The sequence below is a fragment of the Taudactylus pleione genome, unplaced genomic scaffold (assembly GCF_031769625.1).
Source record: "Taudactylus pleione unplaced genomic scaffold, aTauple2 ptg000431l, whole genome shotgun sequence".
Taxonomy (NCBI): Eukaryota; Metazoa; Chordata; class Amphibia; order Anura; family Myobatrachidae; genus Taudactylus; species Taudactylus pleione.
Window position 1 is genome coordinate 4,016,825 of NW_028284833.1, and position 17,646 is coordinate 4,034,470.

At 41.9% G+C, this 17,646-nt stretch overlaps 1 pseudogene; it reads right to left on the bottom strand.

The window, feature by feature from the left end:
• Nucleotides 1-9,316: 9,316 nt before the first annotated feature.
• On the bottom strand, nucleotides 9,317-16,943 carry LOC148506037 (START domain-containing protein 10 pseudogene; annotated as a pseudogene).
• Nucleotides 16,944-17,646: the final 703 nt, after the last annotated feature.

The window sequence follows — 17,646 nt, forward strand, 5'->3', positions numbered from 1 at the left end:
GGGCGATCCCCGGGTCAAAATACCCTCTAAAGCTGGGAAACAAATTGGGAACTTCTATCGGACACATTTTCTGGATTCCCATTTTATCTATGAGTAGGACAAAGAGTGATCACAGGAGTATGACAGAAGGTAATCTAGTGACAAACACAAAATGGGATGTCTAAATCTATCCACTATTACCCAGATATTATTAAAACCTTTAGATGGATTTAGTTCTACAATAAAATCCATACATAGAGGTGTCCTTTACTTTACTATAAGTGAAGACATCAACTAGCCTAGGGGACAAGGCAGCTTGCCTACATCCAGGTCTATAAGACATCAAACCTTAAATAAAGGAGCCAATGGGATAAATTCACTAAGTGGAGCTTTCCAAAGTCACCGCATGTTTGAATGATTTGGCCGCAGGATTTAAAAGGACAATAATATTAATCAAGAAACCAGGTGTGTATTTAATATAACATTACTGCCCCTATTATTGTGTCTAAGATCAAATCTCTTGGCTGATTCACAACAGAAGTGATTGGTTTACTCAAAAATGTAATATTCTCTGCGTATTTCCGGTCTACAAATTGGCTTAAGCAATGTTCATGACAGTACGGGCAATCAATTAAATAGGAGCGAATATCATGGAGTAATGAGTCACTTTATGCCTCATGCCTCAGTGGTACCTCTAGTTCTAATCAATAGGATCAATATTGGCTTGCCACATAAAATGGCAGCATTTACCTTGTGCAGTATTGATGGTTGCACTTTAAAATACACCAAGTGTAATACAGAGCATTCATTACCAAAATTCTAGTGTATTATGAAGCAAATCCAGAATTTATAGCAAGAAGCTGAAGCCCTGAAAAGGTATTTTATTCCTAATTATAACCATCAGCTCTCATGTTAGCCATTTATATACATAATGTTACTGTAGTTTAGGTCTTCGCATACTTTGTTCTCGGAAACGGGTGTGGGTATAATTAGATCAATTTCCTGTCTATTTTAATATAAATGTTCTATTTATAATATATCAGTTTTTAAAAATAAATGTGAATACAAATAGGAAGTCGTGACAAGTAAGGAGGGTAAGATAATAGCTCTGTATTTAATCATTTCTGTAGATGTGGCACAACATAAGGCACATGCTTAGTTCATGTACTTTTAATTATATGGGAGGAGATGTACTAAGGCTTGGAGAGATAAAAAGCTCCGAGTCCTAACTATAATTTTTCAAACACAGCCTGTAAGCAGATTGGTTGGTACTTTATCTCTGTTTACTTTATCTCTCTCCAAGGCTTGATAAATGCATCTACCCCTATATACACTATTATATATTAGAGAGGCATATAGTTAAAAAGCTGGCGGACGGGATCCCGGCTGCCGATATACCGACGCCGGAATCGCGACCGGCACCAAAATGAAGAAGATCAGGATAGCGGTGTCGGCATCCCAACCGCCGGAATCTCGAATGTACGGACGCCGGGTAAGTATCATTGTCCCCGGGGATAGGGGGGAGATTAGGGTTAGGCACCCCTCTGGGAGCATTTGGTTTAGGGTGCAGAAGGGGGGTTACAGTTAGGCACCACTAAGCGAGGGTTAGTGTACTTACCACCTTTTGGGATCTTCAGTCATTGGGATGCCGCTGTCGAGATTTGACACGGCAGCTACCGTGCCGCCAGTATTTCATACCAAACCCATTAGAGATGAGTGGTTCACTTTTGCTGAAAACAAAACACACCCGGACTTTGGGCTTCTGAGTCGAACAGAGGGCCTGATTCAGACCCGCTTGCGAGCGCTCAGAGCGATGGTGCCTTAGTGCGCATGACGGAGGGAGCTCCGTCGTGCGCATGCGTGAGACCTGCATAGCGACGGCCAAGCTGTCGCTATGGGTCTCACACCAAAGGGGGCGTGCGGTCGATGGTGAGTGACAGCACGCCCCCTTTGGTGGGTGTGCCAGGGGCGTTGCTGCCCAGACGGAGGCGTTCCCATGGGAATGCCTACCGTCTGGGGCCAGCCCCACTGACATCACTAGTGATGTCAGTGGGAGTGCTTTTGGCTCTGATAGAGCCAAAAGCACTCCTGGGCTTGCGGCAGCAAGACCCTACCGCAGGGTCTCATCGCAAGCCCGACGGTCGCGATGGTCTTGACCATCGCGACCATCTTTTTGGCCGCTCGCATAAGCTGTGGGTGGTCACCCACAGCTATGCGAGCGGCCAGGAGGCTGCTCCAATTTTAGGTAGGAGGGCCCTGATTCAGAGCGAGCGCTCTTGTCAGAGCGTCCGGCTCTGAATCAGGCCCAGAGTTCCATATTATGGACATGGCAATTATCTGGAAAAATCCAAGTCTCAAAGTTTGGAAAAGAAAGTACAATCCATACTGTGTAATGTTATTAACAGTTATTATATAGCACCAGCATATTCCGATGGGCTATACAATTGGGGGAAAATAAACCCCCAGTAATCAAACGAGACTGTAACAAACTGAGAATTAGGGATTTGATACATGAGGATAAGTGCTACCTATTACATATTAGTCCACCCAGATTGCAGAGGTTCCTGGTGGGCTATATAACCCAAATACACAGCAATGGTGGCCTGGGGTCAGCGGGATGTGTGAATGTTTAAAGAGAACATATGTAAGTATTGTGTGACTGAGTAGAGGGTAGGTAATTGGACAGAGTTATCTATGAGGTTATACGAGTGGTTCTGGAATTCTATAAGCGTGCTTAAAGAGGTGAGTTTTTAGGGGATGCTTGAAGGTTTGGAAGCTAGAAGAAAGTGTTGTACAGTGAGGACATTTTGCAGAGTGGGTGCAGCTCTAAAAATGTAACAGTGAATGGGAGCTGACAGAGAGAAAATAAATAATCCCTTTACCCACATATTTTTCTCCAAGGAGGGCACGTGCCCTGGTCGACCCCTCCTAGTTACACCACTGCCAAGGAGTGTACATTTGATTTACTAACAAGAATCTTAGAATTTAGTGAAGCTGTAAGTTTGTCAACCTGCCCTGACCAGATCCTTAGCACAACTATAATGCACCCCCCAACATGACATCAATAAGTCACAATGAGGGGGCGTGCCACCGGGACTAGAAAGAAGCTGATCAGCTGAAGCATCCTAAGGAGCAGAGCATTCAGACAGTTCTGTAGCAGCTGACAAGGCTATCCTGCAAGCCAAATGCAGGTGCCACTTGGGCAATAAGGTGCCTCCCCCAAGGCCATGCACAGTGACACTGCTGACACAGTCCTAGTTACGGTCTTGGCCCTGACCCCCTTGAAAATCACCTCCAACTGCAGGTTTACAGTACATGTCTCCGTTATGGAGTTTGAAGTATTGTGTTTGTGACCAATAAAGTATTACACAGCTGAATATGTTTAATCTATTTTTTGTGTATTGAATCCACTTTAACCCTGGCATATTTAACTTATGCTGCAACTTTGAGTACATTTTATATGCTGTAAACAAAAAGCACAAAATGAGTTTCACACGATTTTATTGCTCAAGAAAAATAAAATAAATGTTTTTTTTATATAAGCACTCATTTCTTGAAATAAAATTCATGTCAGATCACACTGACAGTTTACAGAAGGTTCAACTGCAGTCAGATTTGTTAAACAATGTTCATGTACTTATTAAAATAAAAAAAATTGAAGTTGATTAAACAAAAAAATGTGAAGAAAAGAATAATGGTCTCATTATTTCTCTATGTGAATAAAGATATAGTAACTACCTCTAAATACGAGGTGGTTACTATATATATAATAGTGGTAATCTACTGGTGCTAAGAAAAGGCCAGGGGTACCACATGTGAAACGCGTTGGGTGTATAACCAGAGCTTACACCTGTGAGTACAGGCACGTGCGGAAACAGGTACCAGGTGATTGGAGCCAATGGATGCTATCCCCGTACTGGTTTGTATGCTTTTGTTGGCATTAAGGAAACATAGTACACCAGTGAGTTATCAGAATACTAATAGGCACAATAAAACGGCTTCACAGGACAACTTTTATTGTTATTGGGGTGGTGCTAAGGCTTCCAGAATTTTGATACCAAAAATAAGGATGCAACTGATATGAAATGTAACCTGATCATAAAATCCTCCCAATACATAGTTTCAATAGCTTGGAAGCATCAAGACTTGGAATTTATACGAAAAAATATATATTTTAGAGTTTTGTATACATTTAAAAAGGTGAAAACAAGTACTTTCCTGGGAAAGCTGGGACATATAGGAACATTAAGAGACCTTGTTCTCCTTGCACACCAGAAGTCTTTGTGCATAATTATGCATCACTAACTTATGTTGCAAAGGGGGAGATGCACTAAGCCTTGGAAAGATATAAGTACCAACCAATCAGCTCCTGACAGTTTGCAAAATGACAGTTAGGAGCTGATTGATTGGTACTTAATCCCTCTCCACTTTCTCTCTCCAAGGCTTGCTACATGAGACAGTTGATTATTGTTTTACATTACAATTATTGCCAACCAATGGCTAAACCGGATGACACACAGTGATTTTATTGACCAACCCGAGAGGCCAGGAAGATGATCCTAATCTAACCTGGTCACACATTTCCCAACATGCCAGATATGGACCACAAGGATTTTTGATACGATCACGGTCAGTGTACACTTTTGTTGTGGAGCCAGGCACGTGGCAGCGTTGACCCAATTGTGTTACAAGGACGGCAATTCTACAGCCTGCGTGGCCACATGATCAATGTGTGACATCTGCTGGCATCACAGAAGTCTATGTCGTACTGATAATGGTCTCAGATTTATATGTAAACGTTTCCATACCTTGGCAGAACATATGGTATTACACTGTATTTCCATTTTCTCTGTAGCTGATCATTTCTGTTCCCTGTTATCAATCACCACAAGCCCACGAGAGGCCTGTGTGCAAATATCATTAATAGGGGCTTTTATAGAAGCCGACTTTCATTTTGGATTTTAATAGTTCTTTAAAACTGAGCAAAGTCACTTCTCCAGATATTACACTAAAAATAATTTGCTCAACTCCATGGTTTACCATGAGGAAGTTCCTGTCTGCCATGTACGGTTATCATCATTCTTTCCTGAGTAATAAATGGAATAATGGACAGCAATATTTTATAATATTTCAGGGCAAGAATATACATAACATACACACACTTAGGGGTGTATTTACTAAAGTGAGAGTTTTTAGAAGTGGAGATGTTGCTCATAGCAACCAGATTCTACTTAATATTCATCTAGCACTTTCTAGAAGATAAAAGCTAAAATCTGATTGGTTGCTATGGGCAAAATCTCCACTTGTAAAAAAACCCTCTCACTTTAGTAAATATACCCCTTAGTATAAAACACCTGGGTAAGAGAGACCCCAAGCTTATTGGAAGCAAGACTTCTACATATGTATGGCTCATACATTAAATGTCATCCCAGCGTAGAGCCTTATTCATAGGTGTAGAGGAACTTGCTCCGGCAGGGTATTCTGTTCCTTGTAGTGCCAAATTGGCGGATCTTGAGGTGCCTTTAGGTGAGTTAGCTCTAAATTTAGACATATATATGTAATGTACATACTTCAGGATCAGGTTGTCAATTTATTAATTTAAAGTGTAAGGTAAAACAGGCTAGCAACAGCAGATTAATGGACTGCAGACGTCATAATGAAGTATAGCTCAGTTGGGTTGCAGTGCATAAACCACTCATATCCGGAAATGTGAATTTGGTAGATGAGTGGTTCTGGGGACAGGCCTGGCAAACTACTGGGAATTGGAGGAATGCTATATGGTCAGATGTATCATTCTTCAAACAGAGAAGTACACATGTGGTGCCAACCGAAGACCTCTACAGTCCTGAGTGCTTGCTTTGGTGGTTCCATTATAGTGTGCAGTGCAGTTTCCTGGTATAGCGCAGGTGCAGTCATTGTTATCAAAAGGCACAGCCAACATTTATAGCTACTTATTGGTACTGAGGAATCATATTCACCCCATATTGAAGAGCTTACTTGCTGAGGGGAGAGGTGATTTCCAGGGCAACAAGGCAACAAAAACAAAAAACCTGTCCAGTCACTGATTTGATGAGCATGACCTGGATATTATCTCTATGTCATGGACTGCTCATTCACCAGGTCTCATTTATGGGATATTCTGAAATGACACTTCAGATCACTATAAACCATGTGTCAGTTGGGTGACTTTCTTGTGGAATATTGATGCTGCAACCAGGGGAGGATTTAGGTGTCAGACCCCCATAGACACAACATTATTGACCACGCACACATGGCATAGGGATTAAGATAAGTGTCAGTATTTTGACGCCTATCTTAAGTTCCGTGTCGGACTTTCAGTGTCGGGATTCAGACCGGTGGCATGCCGTCCGCCAACCTGCTAACTACATCCCATCCATTAAATAATACCGCTAGAATTTGTTGTACTGTCACAGATTGCCTAATTTACTGATATCTAGATATTCCAGTTTTGCAAAGGTTCTTCTAATTAGAATGATTTTGACAAAAAGTCCACCTCATTTTCAGTTTTTCAGGCACTGTAACCCAGAGAATAGATTTAGCAGGTCCACACCAGAGCTTACTACTGTAAGACCCAGGAAAGGGATCTGCATTGTTCTACTGGTCTGCTGGAGGGAGAATTTGGAAAAGTGTTGTTTATGGACAGCTACTTGCTTTTCTTCCAATACCTTTAACAAGCAAACATTTTAGGGTTCTCAGTTTCAGACATTTACACAATCAAAATGATATAAATCCTAGACATATAATGCCGAAAAAAAAATTAGCCAGGGCCGGTGCTAGGTGTCTCGGCAACAACCGCCCCATGCTCTCCCTCTGCCCCTTCCTGCACTTCGCTCTCCCCCTGAGCTTAATAATTACGGCAGCAGGTGGGAGGAGGGCGGTGGAGCTTCTACAGCCGGACCCCGGCGCCCTTGTGCAGCCTGCAGCCGACCCTGGCAATGGCAGATGGATTCACCAAACTATACCGGTTACATCGGCAGGCCAAGTCACAGCATCCAGTTAACCAGACTGGGGCACAAGTCTACTCATTCATTTGTGGCCTGTCTTATTGAGAGCATTAAAAGTTATCGTTGTTGTACAATGTTTCCGCTATATGGACAGGAGGAGAAACTTCTCATATAAACTATTGTATAACAGATTTCAATGTGAGGAAAATATATTTCAATAACTAAACTGGTTATTAGTTTGTTTTTCAAATTAATTCTGGGGTTCCCATTCATATATTTAAATAACTTTTGGGTTGGGTATGGATTGCCGGCTGTTGAGATGCCGCTGGTCAGAATACAGACAGCGGCATCCCAACAGTCAGAATCCCGACACCCATAAGGAAACAAGGTAAGCCTAACCCTAAATCCTACCCTAACCCTTCCCGATGCCTAAACCTAACCTCTCCCTCCTCGCACCCTAACCCTCCCTCTAGTGCCTTACCCTCCACTAACTGGCGATACTTACATTCGGGATGCCAGCAGTCAGGAAACTGGTGCCAGGATCCTACACCGGGATGCAGACAACATCCCTAACTTTTTAGCCTGGGCACTCTAATGTGCCTAATCTATCATTTCAAAATGGCGACTTTGCTGCCGAATAAAATATTGGCCCTGGGGTTTTTCTACTTTAATTGATTTCCCTGCTATTTTATTATAGGCTCAACATGGTTTCAGGGTTTTTTTGTGCACTGGTAAACTATACTGTCATTTTTATACACTCAATGTGACATTTTATTGGAAGACCAATTGCCCAAATCTATATAGTTCATATTCTACCCGTCTTCGGTTAGGTCTTCGGTTCTCATGGAGAATCTACATGCTAATCCAGGAATGGTCGAAAAATTAATTTCCATTCAGGATAATTTATTTCTTCATCTCCCCAGAAGATCTTTGGGGTAAAGGTGTGCAGGACGGGATGTACTAAGGGCAGAAATGTGGTCATACCACCGAAAATGCAGTTGTTTTCTCGGGTTTGAGTGCATTTCTCATACGTATTAAGTTCCGGAATGCCTCTTCGACCGGCAGGGTAACACCATCTTTAGATAGTGTTACCCAATAGAAGCATATGGGCTTCTTTCCGCGTCCTGCACTGAGAGAGATCCAACCGGATCCCCCCCCCCAATGTGCCCAGCGGTGTGCGCGTCATTCTGCGCATGCGGAGGATGACACCAGGGGGACCTCCGGGTCATAAACCCTAACAGGAGAGCTGGCTTATGTGATTTTTCTAGGTACATAGCAGCGATATCACCGGTATGTACGCTATAAGTGGCAGAATGTACAGCATTGCGGATACAATACTTTAACCGCCCGTAGTCAGAATGTCTCCAATTTAAATGGGGTCTACGTACTAAGCCTTGGAGAGAGAGCGAGAAAACGGAAGGAGATAACGTACCAACCAATCAGCTCCTGTCATTTTTCAAAACATAGCCTGTAAAGAGAGTTAGGAGCTGATTGGTTGGTACTTTATCTCCAGCTACTTTATCCTAAGTACTCTACTGTTGAATGTGTTTTTTAGTAAAGTCCAATCTGGAAGGGAGCCCGAAATGCGACTTGATCACCAGAACAACAGTCACTTGCCGCGCTTGTACTAGGATGCACGAATCTATCTGCACATTACAAATTGAAATTATACAAGCTCAGACCAGCAAGCCTGAAGTTAGGCAACCATCTAATAATGATGTGCAATCTTAATAATGACGTGAATAATATTAATATCACCGATAACTAACAATATCAAAAGTTTGTTTGTTTTCTTAATTTAATTCTTCAAACAAGAAAAAAAAAAAAACTGGGATTATATATTTGTCCACTCTAATAAATAGACTGGGAATGAAACGGCAGAGATACAAAAGTAGCCTATAAACCTAAAAGAACTGCCAAATGCTTCTAGGATTTCCAGGTATAACACCACATTTTTCCTAAGCTATTTATCCACTCCCCAAATACGAAGACACCCAATTTTGCGGAGGTCCTGAACCCAGCAAGCTCCACGCTTTAGTTGCAGAGAATTTAAATCATCGAATGGTAAAAAGATCTTATATTATCACCGATTGGAGGACATAGAATACAAAATAGTTTGGGTAGGTTGCACTTCTAATCATGGCTTTCCTTTTAAAGCTTTCAGGTAGGATTGTTTGAATACATCTTAATTTATTATTGGGACTGAAAAAAAAACAAAAAAATGCATCAAGAATATGAAGACAATGTTAGAATAGTGTGAGAGGTCATCTAAAGAGAATAGGAATTAGCAGGCCACTGATGGTAGCTGGGTGCAAGAAATGGAAAATCAGGACTTTTTATAGACCATCATGAAATAGAAAAAAAACATCTGTTTAAGATTCCTTGGAAAGCCCGTCTTCATCATCACTGATGTGCGTTCTCTCCTCGGACACTCCACTTTCATCTATGTTCTCTAGCTCATCCGCACGTTGGATGGCCAAGTCTTCCAAATTTACAGTAGGTAGCGTGTTTTGCTCCGGATACACCCAAGGTTTGAAATGTGGGTCATGTTTTCGTTTCCATTCGGGATACTTAATCCCAGCTTTGTAAATCTTCTTCATAGCCTGTACAGACAAGTCAATTATATTATGTAAAATCAGCTTTTGTTTATATGGTCTTACTTTATATTAAGAATGATAAATGGTGCAATGCTGTATTTTGGTTCCATATGAATTTATAGTGAAAGGAATAAAAAGTACCAAGATTTAAATACTATTAGCACTGTACTTGCACAGAGCCAGGCCTGGACTTTTTGGCGCTATAAGTGAGATTTTAGCTGACCATCGTGCCTGCCGATATATATATATTTATTACACACACACACACACACACACACTGAAAATTACATTTTAAGGTAGCTTAGAGTCCATTTTAGCATATCCATTCAAGAGACTGAATACAGACTGCTTTAGAAGTGTTACATCACCTATAGTTTAAGGCAGTGTTGGCCTACCTTGACACTCCAGCTGTTATGGAACTACATAACCCAGCATGCACTGCTACAGTTTTGCTATTAGGGCATGCTAAAACTGTGGCAGGGCATGCTGGGATATATAGTTCCACAACAGCTGGAGTGTCAAGGTTAGCCAACACTGGTTTAAGGGGTAACTTTAATGGACCTTATTTGGTAGTTTCTTTACCATGGCATTTTTTTTGTTTTCAGTGTAGAGATTCTGGTCACTTTATAGACAGATTATACTAAATGTCTCTCTGTGTAAACGTAGTCACTTACCTTTGGAGCCACAAACTGGGAGACTTTATTTACTACCCACTTCGGTAGCGAACCTTTAATTAAAGAAAATAAATACATAAATAAAAGTATAATTCATGAACTGGGTAGTTTGCAGACTTTTATAAATTAAAACATTTTACTTTCAGATCAGATATCTGGCTGACAGGGAGTGCTGGTCTTTGTAGTTCCTGCTTTTTGGAGAGTTCAGGTTACCTTCTTTTGTAGGTTTGCACTAATCTTAAAAAAGATAACCCAGTATGTATAGTGTCACTGTCTAGGGTTACTTAGGACCACCCTAAACAGAAGCACCATGAAGTGGCAGATGATGACTTGTTATACTGTATATATATGAAGGGGTGTGTAAGACTTCTATATTTTTTTATTTTATTTATAAAACACAGGAGGCATTTGTATGGATGGGGCACTCAAAGGATTTGTCTGTGTTCCTCCTCCAAATTGTCCCTCACTTTTAAGCACCCGTTACTTGGATTAGAAGACTCGCAGCTTTATTGCTACTTTAAAAGTCATTACTGTAGCAGTGTTGGAAGGGGTACGCAATAACTTTTTCACAAAGCCTATAGCACCACCTTATGGTAATATACCATAATTGCATCTTAGCAATTTCTGTTCTGAAAATACCCCCATACAGGACATATTTTTTAAAACGTGAAAAGCCCCTTTACTACCAAAATTGGGCTTTGCTCTGTATGTTAACAGAGTGCCTATTTATCAAGTATGTCAGCAGTGCTTGTATAACCATGGTACCCCTGGTCTGCTAACGCATTCTTAGGAGGAGAAAGCTATGCTAACCAGCACTGTAGAGAGTTTCATATGTTGGGCGATATAACAATGAGCCCCATCACCATAAGATAGAGGGCCTTAGCTCTTTTATAAATATATCCCAAAGAAAGAATTGCTTCTACAAGATTCACTTATGAAAATCTAGATTAAAAATGTGATAACAGATTTGCACCTTCCTTTTTAAAAAAACAAACAAAAAAATTATATCTTGATATAATGAAGCCGATTGGTTGCTGTGGGCAACCTCTCCACTTTGTCTCTCTCAAAGGTTTGATACATCTCCTAGTTTACCTCCAGGGACTATCCATTTCATTTGCAGTGTGCAGCAAAGTCTTCAACAATTACAGGACAATGCATCAAGTGTGGCAGCTACTATAGGACTTTTAGCTACTTAGTTGCACAACTTCAGTAGTTCTCAGTTTACATGTTCAGAGCCGATGGCTTGTTCCAGCTATAAAGGGTTTAAGATCCTCTAGCAATTAAACAGGTTACTAGAATGAAAGAAGTTACTATGGTGCAGGAATAGGGGAGAAACAAAAACACAAAATCCCAGCCACTGAACTGTCATTTCTCAATGACCATATCACTCAGTAGTCCTGAATGTTGTCACCCTAAAGTGGAGTAGCTTAGCAGAAAAGGGGCAACTCCATGCAAGCATAAACTACTGTACTAGTCCCATATACAGCCCCACATCACTTGTAAATCAAACATGACAAAATATATATACTTTATTTATAAAATAGTATATACTATTAGCATGTAATATTAGTAATATTAGGGGTATATTTACTAAAGTGCGGGTTTTTAGAAGTGGTGATGCTGCCCATAGCAACCAACCAGATTCTACTTAACATTTGTCTAGTACCATCTAGAACAGGGGTGACCAAACTCGGTCCTCGAGATCTACTAACTTCACGTTTTCCAGGTCACCCAGCAGGTGCACAGGTGTAGTCTTTACTCAGTGACACATTTTGAAAGGTCCACAGGTGGAGCTAATTATTTCACTTGTGATTCTGTGAGGAGACCTGGAAAACTTGAACTGTTGGTAGATCTCGAGGACAGAGTTTGGCCACCCCTGGTCTAGAAGATAATAGCTAGAAACCGATTGGTTGCTATGGGCAACATCTCCACTTCTAAAAACCAGCACTTTAGTAAATATAACCCTTAGGCCTGTATTCAATTTGGAGTGAAAAGCCATTTGTGTGTTTTAGGCGAAAACTTTTCGCCAATGTAATTTTTTGCTTGTTTTGATTTTACTCCGTATTCAATTTGGAAGACTTTCTGCCTCAATGCAATGTAATAGGCGGAAAAAAGTGCAGAATTGGGGTTTTGGGGTGCAACATTGCGGGAACCCCCGTGCAGCCTTCAGACAGTCCCCCAATGGGGACTCTGTCAACATTTAAAAAAAAAAAAAAGTACCACCAGATATTTCTATTCAGGCGCTTTAATGGGGAGTATTTTCCTAGCAGCTGTAGGGATAGGGATAGGTTAGTCCAATAAGAATGAATTACAAAAAACAATTAACAGCGCTCATATGAGGACAAGTTAAATATAAACACAAATGATCAGATGAAGTGAAATTGTAAAAATAGCAGCATTTATTACATACTAAAGTGCATGCCAGGTTTCCTATGTAAGGGTCATTATTAGGCTGTAGGCCTTGGCTGGAGTGTTGAATATCATAAGTGCTGAATTCAAAAGTGCACTTTACATTTGAAATCTAATTTTGGCGTTATACCGGCGTGAAACAGAAGGAAAACAATCTAAATACACTCTTTCAACAACCTAAACTATATTTGGACAAAGTTGGATCAACACATGTGATTTCACAATCTCCTTATTACAAGATCCTGCTGACTACATAACCAGGACATTCATGACTGAACTCCCTGGTTAGTCGCTACAAAACTTTGTGCCTCACTTCCTACTACTTGTGCTGGCTCTGGGCTTTACATAAAATCTCAAAGCACACTGTATCTATTTCAGTTTACCTCTCTAATCATGTAATGTTACCTCAACTCTTTCGCCTAGTCTTACATCATCTAGCTACTGCCACGGTCTACTTTAATATTCAATTTCTGCTCCCATCAAATCTATACTTTTATTATACTCAATAGTAAACTTTTGTTGTGCAGATACCTTTTCCTACACTGTACTTTTACTTCCATTTCTGGAAATCTCCTGCACTCTTATTTCTTCATTTCTACTTGCAAGTTTTCCTTCCCCTAATTACCTCATCCTTACCATGACTATGGTTTCTTCAAACTCCTCCCCTTCACCCAGTGTCTCCTAATCTTTTATTCTGCCCCCCTGCTTCCACCTTTATCCTTTCCCCCTGGTCTCCTCCATTTCTTCCTCCCGTTATCTTCCCTCTTCCGTCTGTCTTCCTAACCCACTTCTCAAATTACTCCACTTTCATTCTCATATATCCCACCAGGGTCCTACTACCCCACTGCTAATCTCTCCTCCAACCCCCCACTCCCTGTCTCTTCACCCCAACTCCTTCCACATCTCATTAAACTCCTTCCCTGCCCACCTCCTACAGGTACCCCTCCTAGCACTGGAACCCGCACACTCACTACAGTCTATTAACCTCGGTCACCCAAATTAATCTCACCTATACGCTACAGCAACCCTGATAAATTTTATTCACATTCGTCCCACAAACTCTGTCCCTCTATTCTGTGCCCTCTGGAATGCCAGATCAGTCTGTAATATACTGGTCCCCACCCATGACCTTTTCATCTCCAACTCCCTGAATCTCCTAGCCATCACAGAAACCTGGATTTCACACTCTGACACTGCTTCTCCTGCAGTTTTTTCATCTGGGGATCTCACCTTCTCCCACACCCCCTGGTGGTGGTGTTAGGGTCCTTATATCCCCAAGTTACTCATCCCAACCCATACCCTCAGAACCATCCCTTACATTTGAAGTTCATGCTATACGCCTCTTCCAACCAGTACACCTTTGAGTAGCTGTCATTTATTGTCCTCCTGGCCTCCCTCCAAATTCCTTGACAACTTTGCTTCCTGACTCTCCCTCTCTCTCCCCTGACCTTCCCTTCATAATCCTAGGACAGAAGTTCCCAAACGCAGTCCTCAAGGCTCCCCAACAGTTCAGGTTTTAGAGATATCCATGGTTGGGCACAGGTGACTTAATTAGTACCTCAGTCAATTTGATTTAACCTCCTGTGCTCAACCATGGATATCTCTAAAACCTGAACTGTTGGGGAGCCTTGAGGATCGCGTTTGGGAACCTCTGTCCTAGGCCGCAGGTTCTCAAACTTGGTCCTCAGGACCCCAAACAGTGCATGTTTTCCAGATCTCCTCACAGTATCACAAGTGAAATTAATAGCACCACCTGTAGATCTTTTAAAATGGGTCAGTGAGTAATGATTACACCTGTGCACCTGCCAGGTGACCAGGAAAATGTAAACTGTGTGGGGTCCTGAAAACCCCTGTCCTAGGTGATTTTAATATTCCAATTGACAGTCCCACAGAATCCTCGGCCTCAAAACGCCTTAGCCTCACATCTTCATTTGGTCTCTCCCAATGGACCTCTTCACCCTCCCATGTAAGTGGGCATTCGCTTCACCTGGTCTTCACTCACTGTTGTGATATTTTGGATTACTCCAATTCCCCATTCCCCCTCTCTGACCATCACCATCTCTCAACTTATCCTCTCTCCCTGCCCTTATCTACCTCCTAAGGCGTAACATTCAGGCTATAGACAGTGTTGCTTTGTCCTCCCTGCTTGACACACTTCTTTCCCCTATTCTCTCTCTCTCCTGCCCTGAACAGGCCACTTCCCTATACAATGCCTCCCTTACTTCTGCTCTTGACTCTGTTGCTCCGGCGATCACTACTCACCCCCGCAGATCCACACCTCAACCCTGGCATTCCAAATGCACCAGATACCTGCAAAGGTGATTAAGAACTGCCAAGCGAAAATGGAGGAAATCACGCTCTAAGGCTGGCTTCCTTCATTTCACATTTATGCTCTCATCCTACAGTGCTGCCCTTTCCCTCTCTAAACAGTCATATTTCAAAAACTTAATCTCCTCCCAGTCCTCAAACCCCTGGTGTCTCTTCGCCACTTCAACTCCCTCCTCTGCCCATCCCCTCCTCCCCTCCTTGCTCTCTGACTTTGATGTTGCCACCTACTTTATATCTAAAATTAACTATACGTCTGGACATTATATCCCACCAGAGCCTCAGCAATCCTCTTCCTCCTTACCCTGACCACCCCTCCCCTTACCGACTGTCATCCTTCTCCCCTGTATTTGGAGAGGAAGTCATGGCCCTCATCCGATCCCCCCTCTTGCACCTCCCCCCTTGACCCTATCCCTTCCCGCCTCCTCCGCTACCTTTCTCCCCTTGCCTGTGCCCACTTACTCAATCTCTCTTTCATCTGGCACTGTCCCTTCTGCATTCAAACATGCCCTTGTCTCTCCCATTCTTAAAACACCTACCTTTGATCCTAACACTATTTCCAACTATCGACCCATCTCTCTCCTCCCTTTTGTCTCCAAACTCCTTCAGCGTGTTGTCTACAACCTCCTTACCACCTTTCTTTCCTTCCGCACCCTGCATGACCCATTTCAGTCAGGCTTCCGTTCTCTCGACTCCACGGAAATTGCCCAACCGACTACTTCCTCAAGCACATGAGGGAAGAGGGCCCTGCTTGTAAGAGCTTACAGTCTAAAGGGGAGAGGTAGACAGACAGAGGTGACACAGCTGGGGTTGACAGGGAGGAAGGAGCATGGAGCAGTGGGTTAGGATGAGAGCTGGAAGGCTTTGATGAAGCAGTGGGTCTTGAGGGCTCATTTGAAGATTTGTTTAAAGGTGGAGAGTCTCAGAGCTGCACAAGCAAAAGTTTGGAGTCGGGAAAGGGAAGAAGTAATCGGTTGGACGGAGAGGCGGCATGCATTAGTAAAGTGGGCGGGCGTGTGAAGGGGTATCTAACAATGTGAATAGACATTTGCAGCCATACTTATAATTTCTTTAGTAGTAGTGGGAGGTATTAAGAACCACTCAGCCAATCTGTCAAACATCCTAATCACCATCAGTACAAATTTTGTAAAAGGTGTTTAAGTACCCACAAGATATACTTCTGACAGGTGCATTTGTGGCTTTGGTGTGGTCTGCATGAGCTGCATTTAGGAGGACATTGGGCCTGATTCAGTAAGGATCGCTATTGCGATCACAATATCGATTATGCACGCAGTCCCACTGCGAAGATATGCTAATGATTGCATTTGCAATGCTATACGCAGCCTAACATAAGGACGCCCCCTTTACCTTACACACATCCGTAATACTTAGCAAGACTGCGAAACCATTGGTAACATTGCAGCCTCATGCACACTTGTACAAGCTCTGCCCTTACTCAGGAATTATCAACCTCTTCTCACGCAGTGAAAGCCCAAGCTGCGCATCGCAATGGCTAATTTATGTACGCCCCTGTAACGGCGCTCAAATGCACTGGCATGCCTGCGTTTTGCCGATCACCCCCCATTACCACCCCCAAATGGTACTGCCTGTCAATCAATCTGCGATGGGTCTGTGCAGTCACTGCAATCGCAGTCCCGAACGCAGTGGAGTTTTTCACACATGAGCACTGCGATGCATATGTAAAAACGCAACAATCCACCAATTGTGTGCGCTAGTGAACCAGGCCCATTGTCGTTACGGACTGTATTCAGTTTACACTTATATGAGGAAAAAGCACAATAGTGTGTTATTTGGAAAAAAAAAAAAGAAAGACAATAAAAATTACAACCAATAAAGTGTTCTAACTCTAACCAAGAGCATATAAGACAAAACAAAAAGTAAAAGATGTAGCATTACCTTTGGGGTCAACCTGTGTGAGGTAGTAGAGAACACAGCTGTTGTCGCCATTTGCTTTAATAAGATATCCGGTCTGCAAGGAAAATTCAATATGCGGATTGTAGTAAATAGAGCCCTTAGAGGCATAACATTAACTAGGCACTACTATGGGACATAAAATGACTTTGGGCGTTACTGTGGTTCAAAAAATGACTTTGGGCATTACTATGGGGCATAAAATGACTTTGGGCATTACTATGGTTCATAAAATGACTTTGGGCATTACTATGGGACATAAAATGACTTTGGGCATTACTATGGTTCATAAAATGACTTTGGGCATTACTATGGGGCATAAAATGACTTTGGGCATTACTATGGGGCATACAATGACTTTGGGCATTACTATGGGATAGGGATGGGACATAAAAAAAAAACATTGGAAGTACCAATGTTTTTAACATTGAATATAAAACATTATTTAGATACAAACGTTGGTTCTCTGGAACCAATGTTAACCAATTTTTTCCGTATTTGATTTTTAAGCAAACTCTATGCTTAATAATAGACTAATACACTTTTAAAATAATTCTTAGACTGTCTATCCTCATGGAGGCAAACAGTATATGTACAGTATGTATATATATATATATATATATATATATATATATACACACAAATGGTGCAAAAATGATAAGGCTGTATGCAGTTTTAAAAGTAAAGTAAAACGTTTTGTGGTAAATCAAACTTGTTATTGAAGGTGTCTTACTCTCTTCTCTTTCTCAATTTAATTTTTCTTGT